We start from the raw sequence: 10,686 nt of genomic DNA on the forward strand, positions 1-10,686 counted from the left end.
CTTCTTTCCAAATCTAATTGTACCACGGAAAGGAGATATTTTCAGAAAAAATCTGTCACCTTTCTCAAAAATCAATGGTCGTCTCCTGATGTTTGCATACTTAGCCTGCCTATCCTGGGCAGCTCTCATACGACTCTGAATCAATTTCACCTTCTCAGTCATATCTCTTATAATATCAGGTCCTACAATTGGTGCTTTAGATAAAGCGTCCCAATACAAAGGAGATCGACACTTCCTGCCATATAATGCTTCAAATGGTGACATTCCAATGCTCACTTGATAACTGTTGCTATAAGAAAACTCGACAAGTGGTAACAAATCCTGCCAACCAATGCCAAAATCCATAACTACAGCTCTCAGCATATCCTCTAATGTCTGAATAGTACGTTCTGACTATCCGTCTGTCTGAGGATGATATGCTGTACTCAAATGCAAACGAGTACCAAGGGCCTCTTGTAAACTCTGTCAAAAATGAGAAGAAAATCTGGGATCACGATCTGATACAATTGACTTAGGCACACCATGCAATCTCAAAACTTCTCTGATGTACAATCTGGCCATCTGATCATGCCTATATGTCATCTGATAAGAAATGAAACACGAAGACTTAGTTAATCTGTCAACGATAACCCAAATTGCATCCCAACCCCTCGACGACCTCGGCAGTTTCGTGACAAAGTCCATGGTGATATGGTCCCACTTCCCTTAAGGCTATGCAAAAGACCTCCTGGTCGCTTTCTTTCTGCTTTCACTTGTTGAGAATTCAAACAACGAGATACAAATTCTGCTATGTCAAATTTCATTCTTTTCCACTAAAATTGTTTCTTCAAATCATTGTACATCTTTTTACTTCTAGGGTGTACACTGAATTTACTGCAATGAGCATCACGCAAAATCTGCATCCTCAACTCTGAAATATTAGGAACTACAATACGATCATTCACAAACAAAATACCCTCATTATTGACCTGAAATTCTGATTGATGTCCTGATTTAACGAGTTCAACTGATTTCTGAATGCTTTGATCCAACCTTTGGGCCTCTTTAATTTTTATAAACAACTCAGGCTCTATCTGAATCATAAATACTCTACATGTTGAGTATCTACCACAAAATCCAAACCAGATAAACAACATTCTTCTACTAGATCAGATAAACTGCTAGTGATCAAGGACATACTGCATACTTTCCTGCTCAAAGCATCGGCTGCTGCATTAGACTTGCCTGGATAATATTTTATTTCGCAATCATAGTCTTTCAACAAGTCTAACCAACGTCTCTGTCTCATGTTCAACTCCGCTTGTGAAAAGAGGTATTTCAAACTCTTATGATCAGTGATATCTCAAATTTCTCACCATACAAGTAGTGATGCAAAATCTTTAAGGCAAAAACCACTGCTGCTAGTTCCAAGTCATGCACTGGGTATCTAGACTCATGTGGCTTCAACTGTCGTGAAGCATAGGCAACAACACGGCCATGCTGCATTAGTACACAACCCAGTCCTTGATGTGAAGCATCAGTGTGCACTGTAAATCCTCCTACACCTCATGGAATAGTCAGAACTGGAGCACTAGTCAATCTCCGCTTAAGTTCAACAAAACTAGCCTCACATGTCTGTGACCAAATAAATGGTGCATTCTTTTGTGTCAGCTGGGTAATTGGCCTCGCAATCTGTGAGAATCCTTTAATAAATCTTCGATAATAGCCTTCCAAACCCATAAAACTACGTACCTCAGGAACTGATGTCGGTCTAGACCAATTGATGACAGCCTCAACTTTACTTGGATCAACTGATATACCAGCCCTTGAAATCACATGTCCAAGGAAAACCACTCTATCCAACCAAAACTCACATTTGGATAATTTAGCATACAACTTTTCAGTTCTCAAAATCTGCAAAACAGCTCTCAAGTGCTCGGCATTCTCAAATTCATATTTTGAATAAATAAGAATATCATCAATGAATATCACAACAAATTGATCTATATAACTTTGAAACACACGATTCATCAAATCCATAAATACCGCAGGTACATTGGTCAACCCAAAAGGCATAACCAAAAATTCAAAATGCCCATACATGGTACGAAAAGCAGTCTTAGACACATCTGCCTCTCTAACTCTTAACTGATGATATCCAGATCTTAAATCAATCTTAGAATATACAGAAGAACCCTGCAACTGGTCAAAGAGATAATCAATCCTTGGCAAAGGATACTTATTCTTTACTGTGGCTTTATTCAACTGTCTATAATTACACAAAACCTCATAGACCCATCTTTTTTCTTCACGAATAAAACCGGAGCACCCAAGGTGAAACACTTGGTCTTATATATCCTTTAGCCAATAGATCCTCAAGTTGTTCCTTTAGTTCCTTCAATTCAATTGGCTCCATCCTATAAGGAGCTCTAGAAATAGGCTGTGTACCTGGCATCAACTCAATGTTGAACTCAATCTCTCGTACTGGAGGAAATCCAGGAATTTCATCTGGAAATACATCTGAAAATTCACTAACAATTGGCTTGCATCTCCAATTTGCGAAAGTGGTAAACTACAAAGTTGTAGCACTATGTCTTGGCTTGCATCTCCAATTAACCTCATGTCATTTGGAGATCTGAGTAAAAAGTTATGCTCAATCTCACAACATGTGTCATTGTAGGAATGACGATACGTACGACACACTTCGGGGCGCTTTTGGCTCGTCTTCCCTAATGATTTGACCAAAACTCAAAATAAAAAAGTTATATCCTTATGTCTTATCTTTCTAATAAAAGTGGCCTCACATCGATTGGATCAATATACAAAACATTATGCTAATAACCACAACTACTGCCACAATTTTATTTTTTTTCAAAATTCGGGCATTACACGAACGAAACTTGGAAATGGTTCAAGGTAATGACAAACCATTTTCGACAAACTTCACAGAATAAACATTTTAACTAGTCACGTGTGATATTTTTTATAGATACATTGATTTGAAGTTATTAATATTAATGTTAAATTGTACAGGGATGTCTTGGTGCATTAGACGGAACGTATGTAAGTGTACATGTACCTACGATGGACAAGGCACGATATAGAACAAGAAAAGTTACAATCGCAGTCAACGTTCTTGGGGTTTGCGACCGTGAGATGAAGTTCATATATGCACTTACGGGATGGGAGGGATCTGCAGCAGATGCCATGGTTCTTAAAGATGCAGTGACTCGTGACGACACACTGAAAATTCCAAGAGGTTTTGATATTCTTATTTTTTATTATGAACTGTGAATTGATGAGACGTGTTTTTAAAATATTGAAAACAAAACAATGTTAATTATTTCCTCAAGAATTTAGTGCGTACATAATGTTATTGACCTCATATTTACGTTCTTATTTCTAGGCTGTTATTACCTATGTGACAATGGATATGCCAATGTAGCGGGATTCTTGACTCCGTACAGGCGAGTACGCTACCATAGGGATGCTTGGGAAAATCGTGCAAGCGGGCCACAAAATTATAAGGAGTTATTTAACTGGAGACACTCTCAAGCACAAAACATAATCGAACGAGCATTCGGTTTGTTGAAAAAAAGATGGGCCATTCTTCGAAGTCCGTCGTTCTACCCACTAAGAACACAAAACAGAATCATAGTGGCGTGTATGTTGCTGCATAACTTCATCAGGTCTGAGATGCCCGACGATCCAATTGAGGAAGTCATCAATGATGTAGTCAGTCCGAACAACGAGATGCAAGATGATTTCTTCACTAGCTTGAAAGCGTCGGATGATTGGGATACTTGGAGGGAGAACCTTGCTATGTCTACGTGGATGAATCTAACCTAAATCATTCTAATTTTTGTAAATCTGTCGTCACAACGTTGGCAGTCATGTAGTTGATAGGCTCGTAATATTTAATATTTTATTTTCATAATTCCCATTATTCTAACCTCCAATATGTTTAATTGACACATTTTTTGTGTAATTTTATTGTAGGAGGAACTTTTACGGTCTTGGAGCAAATTTGAGTTAAAAAGATGGTGTTTATCACATTTGAAGTTTTCAAGATAGAGTTTGAAAGAGAATGGCCAAATCAGAGGAGGTCTTGGAACAAGGCGTGATCACGTCTTGTGATGATGTTTCAGCTGCCAAAAATTGCAAGAAAGGAAAAATCTGATTTTGTGAAGATTATGCAAGATTTGAAAGAATTATTGAAACTCTAGATAAGATTATCTATTATTTTATATTTTTAGATTAGGGTTAATTAAGAGTTAGTGGGCTTTTAGCGTAAAACTTTAGACCCAAAGCCTACTACTCACTTGAAAAAAGAGCTGCAACACAAGAATTAAAAAGATCTCTCCAACCAATTTCCAATCTCACGTAACACAAGTACAAGGGAGGCGGCAGAGAAGATTTTTCATCCAATCACTAACAACTCACGTGGAAGGCAAAAGATTTTTTGTGGTGTTAATTTTCCGTTGAATTTAGTTTTCATACTTTTGTTTATTTTTCTTTATTTAACTTTCATGGAGATTGTATATCAAACCATGTTAGGCTAATTTTCTTAGTCTGATTCAAGGGATAGTCTACTATTTTAATTTTATCACCGTGAGGTTTTTGCACTTTAATTTAATATTTGTGTTTTGTTCAAGTATTCGTTGATTTATGATTTTATTTATATGAATGTTATACGTCAATTAATCTGACAATTTAATTTGATGTATGATTTTCTAATGCTAACCATGAATTCAGTCATCCGTAATTGTCATGAACGATTGGTACATGAGTAGCAATATGTTAGATGTGTTGTGCTATCATAACATGTGTAATCTAAATAAATCGACGGAACTAGATCTTCCAATTGCAGCTATCTCGGTTGTTAGATTTTAGGATTAACTGTTTTCACGAAACTAAAATGCTATCTTTAATTAATATGGAACACTATCGTGCACAGTTGATTATTGGTAAGTTTTGACTGGATGCTGGGTTTGGTCAATTAATTTAGGAAAACACAAGAATTTTAGCGGCTATCCCTATTATTCTAATGTTAATTGCTTGGAATAACATGAATAAATGATTGGTTAACCGATGAACAGTGAGACAATTAAATAGTAGAATCCCCTTGAATCAGTATTTTCTCATAATAAATTCTTCACTTTATTCACGTCGATTAATTTTCAATTCTAGATTCAGTATTTTTCTTGCTTGGTAATTTTAGTTTAGGTTATTTTATTTAGTAATTATCAAAATAAATCCCCCCCCCTTTTATTTTTATTATCAAAATAAATAAATCTACCGTTCCCTGTGGATTCGACCCTACTCACCAATACATTAGTTTTTTATTTAAAAGAGTAGGAATTACTTTGGTGGTCAACGACAGCACACCAAATTTTGGCGCCGTTGTCGGGGAACGGTGAAAGGTTAGTTTCTTTTGAGTTTAGTTATTTTACTTTCTTTTATGCCACGTTCTTATCGTACAGGTGAACTCGAATACAATCCGGAAATCGAGAAGACAACTAAGAGATTGAGAAAAGAAGCAAGACTAAGGCGTGAAAAGCAACCATCATCATCATCTTCTGATTTGAACACATCATTGGACTCCAACGATACAGAAAGAGAATCTGACATTGATCTTGAGATTGAAAGAAGTGAAAGTGACCAAAAAGAAATGGAAGGACAAGCTCAAAGAACACTCAGGGAGTTAGCTAATCCTAATGTTATTCAACAACCATTATGCATTCAATTCCCTACTACTGATGCTACTTTTGAATTAAAATCTGGCTTGATTCATTTATTGCCTACTTTTCGTGGTCTTGCAGGTGAAGATCCCCATAAACATCTTAAAGAGTTTCATATTGTTTGCACAGCCATGAAACCGCAAGGGATCACAGAGGAACAAATTTCACTGCGAGCTTTTCCATTCTCTTTAGCCGACAAGGCTAAAGACTGGCTCTACTACCTGTCTTCTAGATCCATAACAACTTGGGACAATATGAAACAACAATTTTTGGAGAAATTCTCCCCAGCTTCACGAGCAGCAAATATTAGAAAAGACATTTGTGGGATTAGACAGCTGCATGAGGAAACTTTGTATGAGTATTGGGAGAGATTCAAGCAGTTGTGTGCAAGTTGCCCACAACACCAGACTCCAGAACAGCTCCTAGTCCAATATTTCGACGAGGGTCTATCACTTTTTGATAGGAACATGATTGATGCTGCGAGTGGAGGTGCATTGATGAACAAAAACGCCTCAAGAGGCACGAACTCTAATCTCCAACATGGCTGCCAATGCACAACAGTTTGGTACTAGGCAAGACAACCCTCCACGACAAGTCAATGAGGTAATTGTTACTCCTATCGATCAAAAGTTAGATTCTTTGACATCTCTTTTGGAAAGGTTGGTTGCAGGACATGTGCAACAGGTAAAAAACTTGTGGTATATGTGCTATGGTGGGACATCCTACAGATACGTGTCCGTCACTACAAAAAGATCCCCCACAACAAGTTAATGCAATCGACGGATTTCCTGGACAACCTCAACGCCGACTCGATCCATATTCTAATAGTTTCAATCCAGGATGGAAAGATCACCCGAATTTCAGCTATAGGAATCAAGGAGGTCAACAAAGATATCCACAACAAAATTATCACAAACATATGTCACCTGCGCAAGCCTCTAACTCAGGTATGTCATTAGATGAAATTGTCCAATCCTTAGCTGAGAACACTCAAAAATTTCAACAAGAAACAAGGGCTAGCATTCAAAATTTGAGCGCTCAAGTGGGAGAGTTGGCAACTTCAATTTACAAGTTGGAAGCACAAAATTTAGGTAATCTATCTTCTCAGACAGTGGTGAATCCAAGAGAGAATGTGAGTGCAATTACTTTGAGAAATTGTAAAAAATTGGATGTTCCAGAAATTGGGGTACAAGCATCAGCCAAGCAAAAGGAAGAGAATGAGATAAAAGTTGAGGATAAAATAATCAATCAAGATGATGCTCTGAAAGGTAAGTTTTCTCCTCTATTTGAGTATAAACCTATTCCTCCATTCCCTCTTGCATTAAACAGGAAATGTGAAAGTATTAAGGAGTTGAATGACACTCTTTGTAGAGGCGAGATAAATATTCCTTCATTAGATGCTATTAAACCAGTACCTCGTTGTGCTAAAATTTTAAAAGAATTGTGTACTACAAAAAAAAGACATAAGCTGAAGGGGTGTAAAAGAGAAAATGTTGGAGAACATGTTTCTGCTGCTATTCAAAAAACTATTCCTATCAAATGCAGTGATCCAGGTATGTTTTCTATCTCTTGTACTATTGGCGATACTAGGCTTGAAAGGGCTATGTTAGATTTGGGTGCTTCTATCAATGTCATGCCTGATTCTGTTTATAATTATTTGGAACTTGGACCTCTAACTGAAACCGATATTGTGATCCAGTTGCCTGATAGGTCCACTGTTTATCCTAGAGGTGTAATTGAAGATGTTCTTGTGAAAGTTGAAAATTTGGTTTTTCCTGCTGACTTTTATGTGCTTGACATGGAAAATGATTATTTAAACAGTCAAATTTTGCTAGGAAGACCATTTTTGAAAACTTCAAAGTCTGTCATAAATGTTAATAGTGGTACCCTTACTATGGAATTTGATGGTGAGATTGTTAAGTTTAATATTTATGATACCATGAAATATCCTCTTAGTGAAAGCACTATTAATACTCTTGATATCGCTAATCACTTGTCACAAGAAAATTCAAAATTCGTGGATAAGAATGATTTAGAAGAGATTATTGAAAGACATGTTGAAAATTCTAATACTAGATTTTCTCTCTCTGATTCGCAGATATCTAAAATTGAGCGAAGACTCCCTCCAGATCAACCCAAGCATGTACTCATGAAAAAAGGAGGAAATATTCAAGGGATAGAGATCTCCAAGAAATTCAAAGAAAACATGCACATGCTGAAATTTGCTATGAAAATATTCAAGCGGGATAAAGTGGACAAAGTGACCATCTATGAACCACCATGAGCAATAAGAAAGAATGAATGTCGAGCATAACGACTTCAAAAAATTGCGCTTTTGGGAGGCAACCCAAATTTTAGTTTTTGTTATTTTTTATTTTGTTCCAGTAGAGGTTTTCGCACAAGGCGTGGCCACGCCTTGTTAAAACACCTCTACTGATATAAAAAAAAAATTCATTCCAGTAGAGATTTTCGCACAAGGCGTGACCATGCCTTGTTGAAACACCTGTACTGAAAAAAATTTTTTTAAAATTTTTGGTTACAGCAGAGGATTTCGCACAAGGCGTGGTCACGCCTTGTTGAAACACCTCTGCTGAAAAAAAATCGCAGTAGATGTCTTCTGACAAGGCGTGATCACGCCTTGTGAGAAAAAATCTTCTGATTTTGAAAAATAAAATAAAATCATAATTTACGTTTGTTTTATCTAACCCTATTTGATCTCATCCCTTTCACATCTTCTCTCAGCAGCTTCCATCATCGATCCACCGTTTCTCCCACCGCAGCAATAGATGATGTTTCTTTACGATGCTCATCATTTTTCAGGGGAGTTTTCTAACTTTTCCTACTATTTTATCGTTTTAGTTGAGCATCTATTTTTTGTCATTGAGGACAATGCCAAGTTTAGGTGTGGGAGTTTTTGATTTTATTGTGAGAAGTTTGACATGACCGTGGGATTTTCGATTTTTTTATTTGAATTTTAGTATTTTGATTTTTTTTGCATTTTGGGTTTAAAAAAAATCAAAAAGATTGTGACGTTGTTAGTTCCAAGCACCTAGTTCATTTGTTATCTCTTTTTTCTGAATCCTGATTGCCTCCGATGCGAAAAAAAATGATGTTTTCTTTGCGTGCAAATATTTTTGCATTCTCACTTTTGCATTATGAATAAGTTGCTCTTGATGATAGTTAGAGAGGATAAGTGTATGAGATTTAACACTATTGCTATATTTTTCTTTGGTGAGCTTTGAGCCTATGAGCAATCATGATATCATGCTCCATTTTCTTTGATTGTATGTTGTCATTGCATTGTTAATTTTTCTAGAACTTGCATTGTTATACATGTCTTTGTCAACACTTTGTGGTGGAGTAGGTACATAGACAAAATGATAAGGGCATTAGGCTCAAACCATTTCCTTTCGCATCATCTGAGCCGTTCTTTGAGCCTACCCTGATTTATAAACCCCTAGTGAACCAATTTTGAGCCTCAGCCTTTTTCTTTGAATGAAAATAACCACATTACAAGCCGTGATAAATCCTTTTTGTTGGTTATCCCTTTTTTTTAACCTTGAATTAGAGAATCATGTAAACTTTTCACAAATAGCATCACTCAATCCAAAATAGTGTGAATTGTTGGGATTTAGTCAATCTCGAATCCTTATAGTCACCGTCTACAAAAAAAAAAGGAAATAAAAAAAAACAAAAAAGTAAAAAAAAAAAGAAAGAAAAGAAGTAGACGAAGTGAGAAAGAAATTTAAAAAAAATGATCTTGATTGTTATAATGAGGTATAAGAGTTTTGGATATATTTTTATTTTTTTGAGAAAAGTTATATATGGTTTCTCCAATTCCATAGCTCATTGTTTCCTTTTATCCTACCTTACCCATAGCCACGTTACAACCCATTTATAGTCCTTTTTGTTTGCGTATTTTAATTCATTCATTTAGTGGAAGGATGTGATATATTTGCAAGCCTATGGTAAAAATTTTCAATGTATATGACATGAGAGTTTGTTGATATATATCCTAGACACTAATGAGCGGAATGAGCGAATCTTGTGAGGAGTTGTTAAATCCCATGCTTTTTAATTTCTACACATTCTGATTGCAGTGATAGTACATGATATTATTTTGTGAGATGCTCTGAAATTAAAATGTCTTGTTGCATGAAAAATGTTTTGGATAAGTAGAGGTAGCGGAAGGAGGACGAAAAATTGAGATAATGAGTTGATCTATTTTATGCTTGAGGACAAGCATCGTTTAGGTGTGAGAGATTTTGATAGGCTCGTAATAGTTAATATTTTATTTTCATAATTCCCATTATTCTAACCTCCAATATGTTTAATTGACACATTTTTTGTGTAATTTTATTGTAGGAGGAACTTTTACGGTTTTGGAGCAAATTTGAGTTAAAAAGATGATGCTTATCACATTTGAAGTTTCCAAGATAGAGTTTGAAAGAGAATGGCCAAAACAGAAGATGTCCTGGAACAAGGCGTGGCCACGTCTTGTGATGATGTTTCAGCTGCCAAAAATTGCAAGAAAGGAAAAATCTGATTTTGTGAAGATTATGCAAGATTTGAAAGAATTATTGAAATTCTAGATAAGATTATCTATTATTTAATATTTTTAGATTAGGGTTAATTAAGAGTTAGTGGGCTTTTAGCTTAAAACTTTAGACCCAAAGCCTACTACTCACTTGAAGAAAGAGCCGCAGCAGAAGAATTAAAAAGATCTCTCCAACCAATTTCCAATCTCACGTAACACAAGTACAAAAGGGAGGCGGCAGAGAAGATTTTTCATCCAATCACTAACAACTCACGTGGAAGGCAAAATATTTTTTGTGGTGTTAATTTTCCATTGAATTTAGTTTTCATACTTTTGTTATTTTTCTTTATTTAACTTTCATGGAGATTGTATATCAAACCATGTTAGGCTAATTTTCTTAGTCTGATTCAAGGGATAGTCTACTATTTT

General features: G+C 35.9%; 1 pseudogene; it reads left to right on the plus strand.

The window, feature by feature from the left end:
• Positions 1 to 5,473: 5,473 nt before the first annotated feature.
• Positions 5,474 to 8,095, plus strand: LOC140989448 (uncharacterized; annotated as a pseudogene).
• The last annotated feature ends 2,591 nt before the right edge of the window (positions 8,096 to 10,686 follow it).

This window comes from Primulina huaijiensis, chromosome 12 (assembly GCF_012295235.1).
Source record: "Primulina huaijiensis isolate GDHJ02 chromosome 12, ASM1229523v2, whole genome shotgun sequence".
NCBI lineage: Eukaryota > Viridiplantae > Streptophyta > Magnoliopsida > Lamiales > Gesneriaceae > Primulina > Primulina huaijiensis.